The 17,902-nt window shown below is 29.2% G+C and overlaps 1 protein-coding gene across 3 annotated transcripts in view; it reads left to right on the top strand.

The window, feature by feature from the left end:
* Positions 1-17,902, top strand: part of LOC107446770 (Cadherin 86C) — a 70,621-nt gene that overhangs the window by 11,661 nt on the left and 41,058 nt on the right. Inside the window, exon 1 of one of the 3 annotated variants that reach the window (XM_071180490.1) lies at positions 4,227-4,571. The exons of the other annotated variants lie outside the window; for them this stretch is intronic. The gene's annotated coding sequence lies outside the window, so the exon portion shown is untranslated. Of the gene's footprint in view, positions 1-4,226; positions 4,572-17,902 lie in introns of those variants that run through there. 3 annotated transcript variants of the gene reach the window in all.

Genomic DNA, 17,902 nt, shown 5'->3' with positions numbered 1-17,902 from the left:
ATACCTTTTATTATTATACCTATATACAGTAGTAGCACATATATTTGTAATTAGAGATTCAGAAAAAAATGATGCATATAAAACGAACACCGGTGTCCCCCTGCTCCAAGGGTTAAAGTTACCGCTTTTTATTATTGAAAATTTGATCCAAAAATCTGATTCACTTTCCTGGTAGCTAAAAAAAGACAAATGTTCTTTTGATATTTCAATTATTCAGAAAATTATTTTAATTTTACCTAAAATTTCGCAACTACGATTCAGAAAGACAAATCAAGAAGGTTATTATCATTTTCATACCCTTGAAAAACATGAACTCAATATCTTTTGTGTTGTAAATATAGCGCTATTGAATTTCGATGGATCGATTTGTTTGCCTTTCTTCATTTAAACGTTTTCCTTCGATTTTGTTTGCCTTTGCCCATGAGAAACGGAAACAATCGAATTAACCAAGGAAACCTGACCTTTTACGGACACTAGTATAAAACTATCAATCATTATTTTGTTTAATATAATAGATTGTAACAAACTTTATGATTTCTTGATTTATTAAGTAAGTTCTGGTTATGGAATCCACAAAATATAAATTTTTAATTGTTATATTTTTGAAAAATGTTCCACAAAAAATGGATGCTCAAATATCACTAAACTTCGTTTTTGAAGAAAACGTTTCCGTACATACTTCGAGCAAAAGTTTTGTCACGAAACGCGATTCGAACTCTTGATCTTCATGGAACTCCTTGACCACCATACTGACCATTGGCTTAGTACGCAGTTTATTTTCGATTGTTAAGTTTTTTTTCTTAATTTGTCATTCTAGTTCATAATTTCTTGCAATGCACTACGATGAGATTTCTACGAGATGCACTACGATGAGTTGATGAAATATTTTCGTCATATATTTGAAAGTTTGTGGTTCATTACAAATCACGAGATTACGTGACGAAGTGATTCTCAAAATTAACGAAGGATTGTTGAATCGTCAAAGGTGAGAGTGTGACTTTGAAAAATTAAATTTGTGCAAGGTTAAATAGTTTTCTTTTAAAAAATAAACTTTCTAATTTTGAAGAATTATGAGCGAGAATTATGAAAAATCATGAGAATTTGGAAGACTAAATATCTTCAAAATTTTTATTATTGACTAAATGTTAACTATAAAATGATATAGCAAAAACTATCGTTAAAACTTAACAAATGCAACATCTTTGGAGCATTTGAACTGTACAAAAGCGTCTGAAAATGTGAATGTGCTTATGCTGAGACGTCCGCTTTTTTGCTGCAACAACTGAAACTTATATTTCTGAAATGTTACGTATACATTTCGGAAGGGTATCAATCAGTTTCTAGAACAAGGCCTTAGAAAAAATCACGCTGATTTATATTTATAAAAGAGACAATTATGTACTGTATTATGAAAGTTTGCTGTTGTTTGCATGCTGCTATACATATACAGAAACAAAATTTCGCGGTTACAACATATATGTATGTTATTCGTTATATAATAAGAATAATTATATTTTATTTTTAAAAATCTGTCAATCGTGTTTAATAAATTTTTAACCATAAAATGTGGAGTTGAAAGCGACATGGAGCTGTCAAGCAAGTACAGCACAAATAACGCGCAGCACTAATAAGTACGGCAGAAACAATTTTTTCAAGTTGAGCTTAAAATTGTTTTTATTTATTTTTATGGCACTTTTATTATTTTTGTTGTGTTGCATTGCTCTTTATTTGTATTACATTGTGGAATATTTTCTATTAAATGTCTTGCCTAGGACTAAAATTTCTCAAAAAGGCAGACACTATTATTATTATTTTTTATTTTTTTTTAACTTTTTTATGTTTTTTTTTTCCGCGAGCGTAATAAAATGCTTTAAATCAAGTTAATGTGTTTCTACAATTGGTATATCTTCTGTAAAATTTTACTTTTATACATGGCATTAAATAGAAAATACTTCACAGTGTAATTTAATTATATTACAATGCAACACAGCAATAAATAATAAAATTAACAATTTAAAACTGAAAAAATATTCGCGAAAAATTTAAGTTGAAACAAAAATATGTTATTTGCGTGGCATTTTCTTGACAGCTGCATGTCACTTTCAATTTCATAATTTAGTGTTTCCAGTTTTTAAAACGTTATTAGAATGTGGTCTTCGCAATCAATCATAATAGCACAGTTAAACTTGAGGAAAATGTTATGTAGTTATTGTTGTATTTCAATGCATGCAAGTGATTTTTAACACAATGGCTGGTATAGATCTGTGGAACGAGTGTTATCGACTATGTTAAACTTCATCTATGGAAAGATACCCCAACATAGGATCGAGTTAACAAGTCTTGATAATCTAATAAGTTGAATTAACAGTCGAGTTAACGAGTTAATATAGTCTGATAAGTCGAATTAACATTATACTAGTGAGTTGTAATGGTAGATACGCTACAGAATTCTTGCAGAATTTTATGTGTGATGGAATTTAATGAATGGGACTCACTAGTTGTTTCATCGCTGTTTTATGAGAAGCCTGGAGAGCTGTATTAAGATCACCGGGCTTTGAGTGCTGATAGTGAGATCTGTATTAAGTTCACGGTTCTGGTCGCTCCTAGCAGTCGAGGGTATACAGACCGACGTTGTGTGTGATTGAGGCTGAGTAACAGCAGTGTAAGGAGGACTCAATCGTCACAAATAGCAAGTCAACTATTCAATGTGAACCATCAATCGAAGTAGGCATGTTCAAATCGAAGCGAGCGTGTCGGTCGAGGTAGGTGCGTTCAGATCACGTCCGTGTCACCTATGTGGAATGAGTGTTGTCGACAACGTTAACCTTCATCTATGAAAAGATACCCGTAACATAGAATCGAGTTAACATGTCTTATATACGAGTAAATTGAAATTGAATAATTGTAGTGGTAGCGAATCTAAAGATCTAAAAATATGGCTCACCATTTCAAATTTAATCTATTTGAGAGCAAAGGTTAAAAATCTCCTAAATTAACCTCGTTCCATTTGAAAAAAATCAAGCATATAATTTACTAAAAATAAAACTTAGCCTCACACTTTCTAAGCTTTAAAAATAGCTATATTCTGAGAAAAGAAATATGGTGAAAATTACACTAATATGGAAAAACTCACCGTGTTTCTGGCTCTATAAAACACCAAAAATCTCGTTAATTTTTACAGCAGCGCGTTTGTTGTGATTTTGGTAAAATTAATAGTAAAATACGGTTTTATAATATGAGATAAAATTTGGTTAGTGAGGTAAAATTGGGTAATTTTATTATTATACCTTAGAGCATGGCATAAAAATCATTTATTCGATTAAATTTACCGTTCAGTTTGTATTCAGTTTTGTACTTTTTTGCTAAATGCGTGGTAATAAGAACCATAATTTTGAAAACCAAAATTTTCGACAAACCGTTAACATATACGAAAAAATTACCAAATGAATGAGTTTAACCCCGTATTTTTTTTATTGGCAGAATTATAGTTTTTTTCACCGAAAATATTTTTACCATACGGAACGGTAGTTTTACCAGAATGCTTTCAAAAGCAAAGCCACCAATGAAACATGGTTTACTCAGGCGAAAGTGTCATAAGGCTTTCAGCAGCACAATATTTCTTGTTAATTGGCTCGCTATAGTTTTGTGGGTCTTGAAGGTTTAGCAAATAGGAAAGGATTAGCTTTTAAAGATTAGAGACAATGTTAGCTTTTAAAAATTAGAGATCAATATTTGCTTTCAAAGATTAGCTTTTGAAGAAAAGATTTAAATTGTTATAAGGTAATATTGTAATCCCATATGCTGGACGAACTGAAAGTTCCATTAAAAAGTCAAAATTTCAAAGGAATTTCAAGGAAAGTTGCATTAAAAAGTCAGAATTTCAAGAAAGCTGCATTCAAAAGTAATTTAGAAATATTCATTTGTCATACTTTCAGACTATGCTATAAAAGAAAAATATGAATTTTACGAAGTATTTCATTAGGATAGCCCTGTAAAAGCATTACTTATTAGTTGCAGCCATCTTGATTTTCTCACTTAAAATATTTCATGTAACACCTCAATTAAACACATGTTTCACTGACTAATATTTCCTAAAAATCAACTGAACTATTCTCCATCTGGCTTTCAAGGTACAACCAAAGTATCAAAACCGCAACCTTAAACTTTAGTTTTAAAAAATAAACCACATCTATGCGAAAATCCACGAATCCATCGCAATTGAACTTACAGAAAAGGCAGCGTCGCGTGACACTAGCCGTTACTATTAAAACGTCCGCTATTGTTTATATATTGGGCAAGGGGTGCTCGGCCTTGGGGCCTGTGATGGGGTCACGCGAGATTGAACGCGTGGTTGTCGTCTGCAGCTGTTAAGCGGGCAAATTCAATGAATATAAGTTTTAATTAGATACCATAAGGGTATATTCAAATTTTTGTTCATTTGGCCATGTGCAGATATTTTCTGAGGAAAGGTCAGAGAGAAGTCGCTGTGGTGTGCTGTGCGGATATATTTGCTCTGATTATTCTGGTTATTCAGTATATTATATTTTGGATCTGTTTTAAGAGCTTATGACGTGAGTAGAGAATATAATTTTTTACTATAACAAATCAGAATAACTCACAAGACTTAAAACATAAATTTCATTTGATGCATATTTAGTAACAAATTTTCCAACTGGAATGTACGCCTTACTTAAATTACTAAACTAATATGTATTTTTTGGTATTTTACAAAGTTTAATCCAAGAGCAGTTTCACATATGAATTTTATGCTCAACTACCTTTGAATCAGTCAAACAGTATTATGTTATACATTTTAACGTCAGGTAATTTAAATAATTAAATTAATAAGGAAATTATTAATTAATGCAGTAAGTAATTATATTATTATTGCGAGGAAATTGTTTAATTACGTAGTTTATCAATAATTTAATTAACTAATTAGTTGAATTAATTTTTTTGAAATTAGGAGTAAAATTTTAGATTATTTTTGAGATAATGTGCATTATATTTATTACAAACTTTTATAATTGTTCATTGATCTTTCAATGTTTCATTGCTCAGAAACTTTTTTGAAGCTTAAAGTAATCAAAACTAGCGACATAATTTTTGAACAACAAGGGAGTATTCCAAATAGCCAAAACAATCATTTGAAACAAATTATATATATTATTTTATAAATTTATTTAAATAGTTTATTATTAATAATAATAATTGTTACAGTAAATATGAAAATCACCAAGTGACATCGGAGGAAAAATGAATTAATCCCGTGCTTTTTTATTTATAGTTCATATTAAGAAAAGGTTCAAAATAAGAGAATGATAATTGATTACAAAACTTTCTTTAAAAAGGAATATTTTGAAGTTCGGTTTTATTTTTTATTTGTTACAAAATTTTTATATTATGCTTTATTTTAAAATATGTTTTAAATAATTAATTGAAGTTTTTGTGAAGAAGAATTTTAGTAAAATTGGTTTATTTTATGATAATATATATAATTACCTTCTTCCACTATAATATGATAATAAGAAATTTTTTAACCTTTCTATTTTAAGTATTTCAAACAATAAAAAACCCAATAATAATATTTTATTATATATAATTAAAAAATTAAAAGGAAAATAAATATAAATAAATAAATAAAGTAATTAATAAAAAAATAAAAATAAATATAAAAGTATTTTAAATTAATTATACTTCTTAATACATTTCATTTCTAGTCGTCGGAAGTTTACACATGTCCCCAAATTCTCTAGCTAGGTAAATTCTAGCTACTGGTAAGCGTAAAGCCTGATTGTCTAACAAAAAAATGTGAAATACCTTTTTAAATTAAAATGTTTACGTTATTTTGGATAAAAATTTCCAATTATCTATTTTTTTATTGTTTTGCATTTCTTCAAGAGATTAGTGAGGATAATCTTGACTAATGATTTTATTGTTTGATTTCTCAATTTTTGCCATCAAGGTTATAATTTTTGCACTTATTTGCCAAACCTTAAAATCTGCTTTGTGAATAATTGCTTTTATCTACATAAAAGATCAATCATTTCACCCATTTCTTTTTCCTTTGGTCTCATTGCTATGATATATATTTTAAGATATTTTTTTTAAATGTTATAATTAATTTTTTATAGTTAGAGTTGATTTATTGACAAAAATTTTGGAAATCTAAAATATTAATTTCAAGTTTCCTAAATTAAGAAAAACTCTTAATGGGATACCTGCAAGTGAAGTAGTGTGGGTATCTCGATCCTGATTGGTTGTTGAAACGCGGCATTTGTTTACATTAGCAACTGCTTTTTCCATTCTATTTCGTGTGAGCCAAACCCGTTAAGTATCAATTCGTTTAAGTCATACATTCTTATATATTCTTTCTCAAAGATTCTTTCATAAAGATTTCAATTCTTTCACTATATATTTCTTTGTTAACACAAAGACGGCACGAAGCCATGCAGAACATATGCAAACTAATTATGCATGGAAGTTGTCAGGTACATAAAACAAAAATATGTACATTTTAACTCGAACACATAAACAAATAATAAATCTACGTGAAGTAAAAGTCGTAGACAAGAAAGAATTATATTTCAACAAATTCGTTGTGAGATATGGCGTTGTATTTAAATTACTTTCGTTAATTAGCATTCTCGCTTATGTGGAGAAACTTAGCTCGACTTTAACAANACCTTTTCATTTTAAGTATTTCAAACAATAAAAAACCCAATAATAATATTTTAGTATATATAATTAAAAAATTAAAAGGAAAATAAATAAATTAATTAATAAAAAAATAAACAATTAACATGAAAGTATTTCAAATTAATTATACTTCTTAACATATATTATTTCTAGTTGTAGGAAGTTTACACATGTTCCCAGATTTTCCAGCTAGGTAAAATCTAGCTACTTGTAAGCGCAAAGCTTGGTTGTCTAACAAAAAATGTGAAATACCTTTTTAAATTTAATTATTTACTTTATTTTGGGTAAAAATTTCCAATTATCAAATTTTTTTTATTGTTTTACATTTCTTCAAGAGATTAATCAGCATGGTTAACGATTTTATTGTTTTACATTTCTTTAAGAGATTAATGAGGATCAGCATGACTAATGATTTTAGTGTTTTACATTTCTTCAAGAGATTAATGGGGATCAGCTTGGCTAATGATTTTATTGTTTTACATTTCTTCAAGAGATTAATGAGGATCAGCATGGTTAATGGTTTTATTGTTTCATTTCTCAATTTTTGTCATCAAGGTTATAATTTTTGCACTTATTTGCCTTACCTTTAAATCTGCTTTGTGAATAATTGCTTTTATCTACATAAAAGATCAATCAAGATCTGCACCCATTTCTTTTTCCTTTGGCTTTATTGCTATGATACATATTTTAAGATACTTTTTTTAAATGTTATACTTAATTTTTTATAGTTAGAGTTGATTTATTGACAAAAATTTTGGAAATTTAAAATAATAATTTCAAGTTTCCTAAATTAAGAAAAACTCCTAATGGGATACCTGCAAGGGAAGTAGTGTGGGTATCTCGATCCTGATTGGTTGTTGAAACGCGGCATTTGTTTACATTAGCAACTGCTTTTTCCATTCTATTTCGAGTGAGCCAAACCCGTTAAGTATCAATTCGTTTAAGTCATACATTCTTATATATTCTTTCTCAAAGATTCTTTCATAAAGATTTCAATTCTTTCACTATATATTTCTTTGTTAACACAAAGACGGCACGAAGCCATGCAGAACATATGCAAACTAATTATGCATGGAAGTTGTCAGGTACATAAAACAAAAATATGTACATTTTAACTCGAACACATAAACAAATAATAAATCTACGTGAAGTAAAAGTCGTAGACAAGAAAGAATTATATTTCAACAAATTCGTTGTGAGATATGGCGTTGTATTTAAATTACTTTCGTTAATTAGCATTCTCGCTTATGTGGAGAAACTTAGCTCGACTTTAACAAGCCATTTTACTTATAAGCGATCAGCTGGTGCTGACGCCATGATTCGTATGGGTGGGTATCCGTGATCTTCGTCTTGAAGTGCAAGTACCCAATTAAAGTATTCTGTAACAATAGAGTTAAAAAATACGAAAATAAATTCAAGGTTATCCCAGGAAAACATTGAATTAACAGTCTCCGTTGTCTATTTTAAAAAGAACTGAAAAGGGACAAGCAAACTCTTTCTTATCAGGCAACTAAAATTTTTTATTGAAAATTTAAGGAAAAATATGGAGAAACATTAACAAGATAATAAATTTTAAATACAAAAAAACTTTAAAATTAAGAAAGACACCAAGCAGTTTTCGTTATAATACAGCGAAATAAATTGAATAAACTTCCTGACTATTTTTAATCAAACTACTTACATTTTTTTGTTGGAAATTTAAAAAAAAATTTTCGAAGCAACATTGACATGATAATAAATTTCAAGTGCAAAAAAACTATAAATTAAGAAATACACCAAACAATTTTCGTTATAATACAGTGCAATAAATTGAATAAATTCCCAGACTATTTTTCATCAGACTACCTACAATTCGTTATTGAAAATTAAAAAAAATTATTTAAGCAATATTAACATGATAATAAATTTTAGATACAATTTTAGAAATTTTAGATTATCGCGAAATAGAAGTTATAGTCAATACAGAACTCGATTTATGCCAAAGCAAGTCACAGTTGTTTTCTAACTAGTGCAAATAAAAGTTTTCATGATTTTATCGCCAATCGAAAATTTTACTTCTTTCCATAAACAAACTAGAAGGAATTATTTAATAAAATAAAGATTTATTAATGTGAAAATAATTCCGTGTTTGTCATACTAGAAACTTCATTTTCGTAATAAACTTCTATTATTCCTAAAAGTTCCCTTGCGTCTTTAAAAAGTGACTGCATTTATAGTTCTTAGTCTGACAAAAACAGAATTACCTTCCACATTTTGGTTCATTTTCACTAGTTTTCAAAATGTTTATTTTATTTTAATATCAGCTTGTTATTGTTGCAACACGCTTGGGAACTAAACACTGGGGGTTTCGCGTTGATCACCCAACCGGAACATCTGCTCCTGCATCCCAGAGCTCAAGGTCAAGAAAACTGAGATGGGTACAGTAGGCCTTGGCCCTCTGTGGGCTGTCATGCCACTGAGTTTAGTTTATTGTTGCAACACAACAAAATGGTTGAAGAAATATAAATGAACCAGCTCTTTTTTGAGCCATTTTTTTTTTCTAAAATTGTATTTCGCAGTTCAAAACTCTTGCTTTAATTGAGACAAGAGTTTGTTATTTATTAAGCAATTTTTTTATTGTCAGTAAGCTTTTTGACCAACATAGCCAAATATATATAAATCGATATATATTTATATTCACATATTTTAAATGTTCAATTGATAATGCAGTATAAATTTTTACCAAGTCCGTAATTATTTTTTTAAAAGTTTAAGAATTTTTTACTATGAGCCACACTGCTGTATAAATAGTTTTGATTTATTTCTGAAACAAAAGTATTTGAATTCAAATTCAATCCTAAAACTAAAATATATTATTCATACAATTTAATACAAACTTTATCACGATATACATATTTCATTTATTTTTATAGTTTTCTGAGGTTGCTAACCGAATGCTAAATCGAGACGCATAAAACACGGTCAGACATAAGCTGCTATATTCCATTAACACATTCAAAAGGTCATTCCTTTGCGAAGAGAAGAGAAGCGTAAAAAATAGAGCACCTTAAATATTTACATCGAAGGTTAAAGGTGATTAACAAATAAGCAGCCATGGCCCAGTTTTACTTGACCATTGAAGTCTATGGATAAGACAATTATTTAAAGAGAAAACTAATAGAAAACGTAATGGGAAATTAATGAGTCATAATAATAATTTTCGAAGTTAGAATTCTGAATATAGATTTTTAGGTATACACCCATTGTACGTAATTAGGTTTCTTGTTTCGCTTCGTTTACATCATTTAATTGAAAATAAGTTAAACGCTTTATGTTCGATTAACATATTGTACATATTAGGAAAATAGTTTAAATTATAATGTGGTATTGGGCATGTAAATTATTTTCCTGTCGAGTCAGCTTTTTAAGTTCATTTGTTATTTATAAAACACAATAGTTTGATACTAAAAGTAATTATCAACCACATAAATTTTTTTTCTAAGCTACACTTTTTATCTTTGTAATAAAAAAGATATTTTGAATCATTTTATAAATGGGAAATAAAAATAGTTTGAATAAATAACTAACAGCACAAAATTTTTCACGTTGCTATAATATCTTGATTTTTGAAGGGTTAATAAGATAAGAACATATTATGATAGGGAACCAATTCGCACAAAAAATAAATTCAGCTTAATGATAAATAAATGTGTTTAATCTATAAATATTCAATTCGTAAAGAAGTAAAAAAAGTAGAAATTTAAAAAAAATTGAGGCAACCACTTTATTAAATTAATTTATCGAGTGTATTCAAAATATTTATAATAGCTTAGTAGATATATTTATAACAAATATCACTTTGAAATATTAAAAAGAACCCCAATTGATAAAGAAATACGAAAACAATTGATAGCATTCTTATCAGGTTATTGGTATCACAAATGTTCTGGTATATTCGTAAAAAAATATTAAGTTTTCGAATATCATACTCGCAAGATGTGTCTAAAAATCAGTTAATTAAGTAAAATTGTTTAGAACAATATATAGTGTTTAATTTATTGATCACATATCCTTTGCAAATTATGCTCAAAATTATTAAGTGTATACTATAATAGTTACATATATATATATATATATAGAGCCCCNCTCTCTCTCTCTCTCTATATAATTATATGTATATATATATATATATACATATATATACATATGTATGTATATATATATGTATGTATGTATATATGTATATATACATATGTATGTATATATATACATATATATATATATACTGAACAGCCAAAAAAACTGGTACAGGCATGAGTATGCAAATAAAGGGGTATGGAGCCAATCAAAGTACACAGCTGCAATCGGCAACGCGTATGTAAGACAACGAGTGTCTACAATGCCAGGTTATACAGATTTAAGTGAGTTTGAACGTGGTGTTATAGTCGGTGCACGGGAGAGAAGACAAAGCATCTCCGAGATAGCAATGAAATTGTGATTTTCACGTACCACCTTTTCACGAGTATACCGTGAGTATCAGAAATCCGGTAAAACTTCAAATCTACGACATCGCTGGGATATTTGGGATGCCTTGCAACGTGATGTTCAGAAGATATCCCCACCCCCTCTTACTCCCACTGGTTTATGGACAGCCCTGCAGGATTCATGGTGTCAATTATCTCCAGCATACTTCACACATTGATCGAATCCATGCCGCGTCGTGTTGCTGCACTTCTGCGCGCTCGCGGGGGCCCTACGCGATATTAGGCAGGTATACCAGTTTTTTTGGCTCTTCAGTATATATATAATACTATTATACTATGTACTTAATTTAATTAATTGCTTCCAAAGAAACCTTTATATGTTAAGCAAATATGATAAGAAAAGATAAAAATTAATTGAAAATAGCATATTAAAACTGTTTCAGAAAGAGGTAAATTGATAGAGTTATTCATATCTACCTCTTTGTTTATAATGTCGTAATCGTTATTTCACGATCAACGAAGGCCTGACCTTATACCACGAGGATACACTGATTTTTCGAAAAATTTGGGGTTTGAAAACTCGACTTATACATCGAGATATGCTGTAATAAATCTCCGTTTTGAAATTCCAGATCAAATGATGGTAAAAAGTATCAGCACTCTGGTTGCCGGTACTTTTTACCGTAATATCTATTTTTACCGGACATGTTGCGGAACAAAAAATCTGATACACCTTAATTTTATGGTAAAATATGTGATGGTAAAAATGGATTTTACGGATGTTTCATTCAAAGTGTCAGTACTTGATATTGTAATTTAATCCGGAATTTTTCGCAGTGCAAGTACATTAAAAAATGAAACATTTTTGATCTACGTAGTCCAAACTTGCTTCGCACAGTTTATTTAAAGTATAATTAAAACCGAAATCGTGCTTTATGATGAGGTCGGATGTAAGAAGAAGAAAATCTAAGAATTGATAATTAGTACATGAAACAATACATGTTTTTTTTTATTTGAACAGACATCGCGTGACATTTGGCGTAAAAGTTGGCTCGTTAAAATCGATAGTGTTTATATATTCCTTCGACGTTGTCCATGATTTACTTACAGAATTCTTCCGGCTTCCATGATATTCTTATTAGACTCACGTTAAGACATCGCTCTTTTGGGAAATTCCCTGAAGTCCAATGATCTAAAAACACATGCTTTTAAGTGAATGATTAAAAGGAAATGATGTTCTCAGGTTTTAAACCTCAGAGTTATGCACATGAGTTCTTGAAATTTTCTATTTTTATAGATTCGTGGAAAAATTAAGCGAAACTTCGCAGAATAACGTTTAGACATATTTTTATGTTAATTTAAGTTTCAAAGTATTTGTTACTTAATAACTGGTTTTTGTAGTTTTAAAAAGATTGAAAAGTTTGGCAAAAAATCAAAATTTAAAGCATTTGATTTATTAGTTCAATACTCGTATTTTATATTATATTTTCAGTTGCGTTTGAGGATAATAATTTTATAAACCATAAAATTTCAATTTCATAATTTCAATAATTACTGATGATGTTACCTAATTTTATTTAGACACTGTTAAAGTTAAGTACTCCTAAAGATTACGGCAGCATGTCGATTTTATAAGCATCATAAGCAATCGCTATTGTAATTTACTCTGCTTCAACACAGTGCTGCTATAATAAGATATCATGCCGACTTTACGAGCATCATAAACAATCGCTATCGTAATTTACTTGGCTTTATTACAATGCTGCTATTATATGATAGCATCTCGACTTTGCAAGCAACATAAACAATCGCTATTGTAATTTACTTGGCTTCAACTCAGTGCTGCTATAATATGATAACATGTCCACTTTACAAGCATCATAAACAATCGCTTCGACACAGTGCTGCTATAATATGATAGTTTGTTGACTTTACAAGCATCATAAATAATAGCTATTGTAATTTACTTGGCTTCAACGCAGGGCTACTATAATTATGATAGCATGTAGACTTGACGAGCTTCATAAACAATCGCTATTGTAGTTTACTTGGCTTCGACACAGCGCTGCTATAATATGATAGTTTGTCGACTTTACAAGTATCATAAACAATCGCTTCGATACAGTGCTGCTATAATATGATAGTTTGTCGACTTTGCAAGCATCATAAACAATCGCTATTGTAGTTTACTTGGCTTCGACACAGCGCTGCTATATGATAGTTTGTCGACTTTACAAACATTATAAGCAATAGCTATTGAAATTTACTTGGCTTCATCACAAAGCTGCTATAATATGATAACATGCCGACTTTACAAACATCATAAACAATCGCTATTGTAATTTACTTGGCTTCTACTCAGTGCTGCTATGATATGACGGCATGTCCACTTTACAAGCAGCATAAATAATCGCTATTGAAGTTCATTTCATTTCAACACATCAAAATAATATGATGACGTGTCGACTTTACAAGTAGTGCAGTAAATTTTTCCCCATTAGCTTATTTCACGTGAAATGAATTTTCTTAATACCTATTATTTTCAAATGCAAACTTTTCCCAGTGCATTTTACCTACACAAATCCATTTCGGTCATTCATTGCAAAATATTTACCACTTGTTTGCGTTTAGGATTTAAATAAGATTTCGAAGAATTAAAAAAAAATGGCAATCAGTTCAAGACAAGTCAAGACAAGTTTGAAGAATTTGGTTGATGAGGCAGAAACTCTGACTTTAATTTGTTCAGTTTTTTATTGAGACATTTAAGAAAGATTGAGTAGTCTTCAGTTTTGGATCGAATGACAACTATTTCAGATGCACAGATTTAGTTTGTCGAGAGTAATGTTGCTTGTAAAGTGTATGATCATGCGTATCATGCATATGACATGATATGGATATTAATCACACGATGTATTTATAAGAAAATGTAACGATTCAGTATATAAATAACTTAAAGCTTATTTTATAGTGGACAATCTAATAATAATTCAACTCGTTAGCAAAATTGTAATGTTCAATATTTTTAAAAACTTTTTTTTAGTTACATTCCCGTAATTAATTTTTAGAGTACAAAAATGATTCCTATTTTTTTGTTCTTTATATGTATCTAGATAAAAGGAGTTTATTAGTCAATTGCATTGAGAACGGGAACAATTTTCGGCTTGAAAAAAAAGTATATTTTAATGATTATTATTACTTTATTCATATTATTTATATTTAGTTACATGTTCTATTCAAAAACCATGTTAAAGCTGTCAACCAAATTCAACATACAATACGCGAAAACGCACTTTCTCAAAAATACTTTTTTTTCCCGATGAATTCAGATTGCTGGTTCCCAAAATATAGGGGATAGCCATAATCTTGGAAATATAATTCCAATAGTTTGGACACCTAAATATTAATTTTACTTTCAGCATATTACGCCATATCTCAAAATTTTTTAAAGCGATATAAAATTATTTGTACCTAATTATAAAATTTGCTATTCCAAAGATAATTCCATTCAAAAAATAACTTTTTGTAAATATTAATTAATTTATATTATTTTATTTATTAGTAGTCAAAAAATTTTAAACTGTGAAATAAACAATTTTTTACCTTATTTACAGGACAACATTTGAGTGAAATTAGTCGAATAAGTCCTGAGTTTGAGTTAAATCACATAAAAAGAAGAGTAAAGCAAATTATTGAGAGTTTATTGCTTTTCTTATGACTATTAAAAGTCCGGAAATTAAATTTTAAGAATAAAGCCTTTGAGGTAAAATCGGATTTCGAATTTCCGGAGATGTAATATATTTTGGTCAGTAAACCTATAAAAGTGTGTTAATTGAGGTTCTTATTTGTCACGAATTGTAGAGACCTGCAAATACAATTATCTTGAACTCTTGCATGCTACTGCTGGCATATTTTTTTCCCTTCAGCATTTGGAAGTGCATTTTACATTCGAGATATATTCTTGATCAAATTTCCTTGCTGAATTGTGACATTATATCCTAACCGGTAACCAAAAAACTCCTTTTTGATTTTTAATGCTTAAAGAGTAATATTCAACATTGTAAGAAAAAAGAAATAAGAAAGAGAAACAATTTTTTCACTCTAAATGTATCTTTAAGTATTTTGGCTAAAGCAATTTTTATTTTTTTAATGACCAAAAACGAAATGTTAATACAATGTTACACTTGTATTGTTATACAAAACTTGCATTGTCTTTCATTTTTTAAAGGACAAAAAGTTTTTATGAGATATACTCTTAAACATTAGAAAACTTTTTCTACTACAATAATGCATGATTTGTAAGTCTTTGAATTAGGTCAGTAAGTATTTTTTTTCATTTGTCAAAGTTAGTCCTGATTTGGTATCAAGAAAGTTTCAATTCCAGTATTTTTTTACATATTTTTATGACGTCACAAGCCATATGGTTAGAAATGGGTAATGTTGGTCATATATTGGTTAAGGAAAAATACTTTTTGAGGTTGAGTTGTTTATTTTAGAAGCATGTTCTTGTTAAAAATAACGAAATTAAGTTCGAGTTACGTCAGTCATTCATTTAAAATTTTTTTTTCAACGAGTGAACTGTGAAATCATAGATCACTTTATGAGGAAGCTTTAAAATTGTGTTTAATTTTTTCTTTTTTACAGTTGTGCTATTTGATATTTAATGAAAAGTAATTCACTTGAAAATTGCACACATTTAATGGGATGAAAATCAGATATTTCTATATTAAGTTGCGATTATGTGCTTTTCACAATGTTAACAAATTACGTCAGTAAGTATCTTTTTTTCCTTTGTCAACGTCAGCCCTGATTTGGTATCAAGAAAGTTTCAATTCCAATATTTATTACATATTTAATAATTTTTCAGTCTGCATGCGTAATTTTTCGGTCTACATAAAAACTTTAAGTAAACTACAATTTATTTTTTAAATTTTTATTTTAAAGGAAAAGAAAAACAAAATTGATTAATCTAAATAGGAAATGGGAAGCTTTAAGAAATGAAAAGAAAATTTCCTTTTATGAGCTTTGGTTCAAAATATTATATTTCACTGTAAGTATTAAACGCAAATGATTGTTTTAAAAAAAGCATAAATTTTTTTGGGTGAAATTTGGGATCACGTGATAACTAAAAACATTCATATTTATCTTTGTATTAGTTTGTTTGGTTTATAACAAAGTTTGTATAAGTGAACTAAAACTATGCATAATACATTCACTGTATGACTGGTATTCTAAGTCTTTCATTTTTAGAAATCGAAAAACGTTAAACAAAACAGTTCCATCCATTTTTACGAATTCGTTTCAAAACCTAAGAGTTGCTCAGAGTTGTAAGTCAGAGTTTATTATTTAAGTACATATAGGGTAAACTAACCAGTAAAGGAACACTTAAGCTTCGCTTGCCTTTTAAAAAATTACATTAATTTCAAAATTCGTAATTTTAGTTAAATGACAGTGTCAACATATTTGTTACTAATCGCAAAATATGTAAAAAAAAAATTGCAGAGAACTTACATAATATTGTTTTAAAGTTTTGGAGGTTCAAGTAACAAGCAGTTGTTGTTGTTGTTGCTAATTCCCATCTGGTCTGACGGAGTCAGACCAGATCAGTAAATCCGTTGACATTTAGGAAGTCCGAAACTAAAAGGGGAGAGGAATGAATGTCGTTCCAGTCCAGCCCTTAAAACAGTTCAAGATGTACTCAGGTGATGCCTGGTTTTGTTGGCATTTAGGGCAAAGAGGAAAGATCTTGTGATTAGCAGAAAAAGTGACTCACGGTGCTCCGGTCTTTGGACAACAGAAGCTGCATACCCCCCCCCCTCCCATGAATCAGTTGACAAATAACAAGTATTAAGAAGACCAAGTGAAGGAACAGCTCTTACCAGTGAATGAACATCCAGTAAAGGAACACTTAATTTTGGTTATTTTTTTATGCTCTTTGTGAATTTATAAGCCATCATATATATTTAAAAACAAGCTTATTCTTGAAATTATAACATATAAATACTCGGAAAACGTTAACTTTTTTTGTAATCATGAATTGAAAATTAAAGTGTCAGCATATTAGCACATACTGTTCATTCACTGGGAAATCTATGCCCAGTAAAGGAACATGCCAGTTCCCTCACTGGTTAGAAGTTGTTTCTCGCATTTTTAACATACTTTTGATGGGGAACATCACAAAAGGTACAAGAAAATTAAAGTTTATCTTTTATTTTCATTAACTTAGAAAAAAACCGAGTAAAGGAACACTTGTCCATTTACTGGTTTTTCATCGTTTGGTGATCGAGTAAATAAACACCCCCTTATCTTAGTACTTTATTATGCTATGATGCTAAAAAATAAAATAAAACGTAACTTCAATAACTATATTTTGAATTCTCTTTTTCACAGTGAGAAAAATATAACTATTACATGCAATTAATTCCATTTCAAACATATAAATACAAACACTCACCTTATAATTTTTCAAAGAAACAAGGTGTTGCAGAGATAATAAAAAATTCAAAATTTTTTCCAGAGAAGTCTATTTGACCAGGTAATCCAAAACATTGCTAGATGACTTCCTATTGTTTGACAGTAAGCTATTATTACCAATCAATCTAACGCAAAACTTTCAAATTCTTATTTTTAATCAATATATAAATATGAAATGTTCCTTCTCTGGGTAGTGTTCCTTCACTGGTTGGTTTACCCTAAATATAATTAACTATTGCCATAAAATAAATAAAAAATCCAAAGTGAAA

The sequence above is a fragment of the Parasteatoda tepidariorum genome, chromosome 1 (genome assembly GCF_043381705.1).
Source record: "Parasteatoda tepidariorum isolate YZ-2023 chromosome 1, CAS_Ptep_4.0, whole genome shotgun sequence".
Taxonomy (NCBI): domain Eukaryota; kingdom Metazoa; phylum Arthropoda; class Arachnida; order Araneae; family Theridiidae; genus Parasteatoda; species Parasteatoda tepidariorum.
The sequence above is the reverse complement of the archived record's forward strand: the minus strand, read 5'-3'. Positions and strand labels throughout refer to the sequence as shown.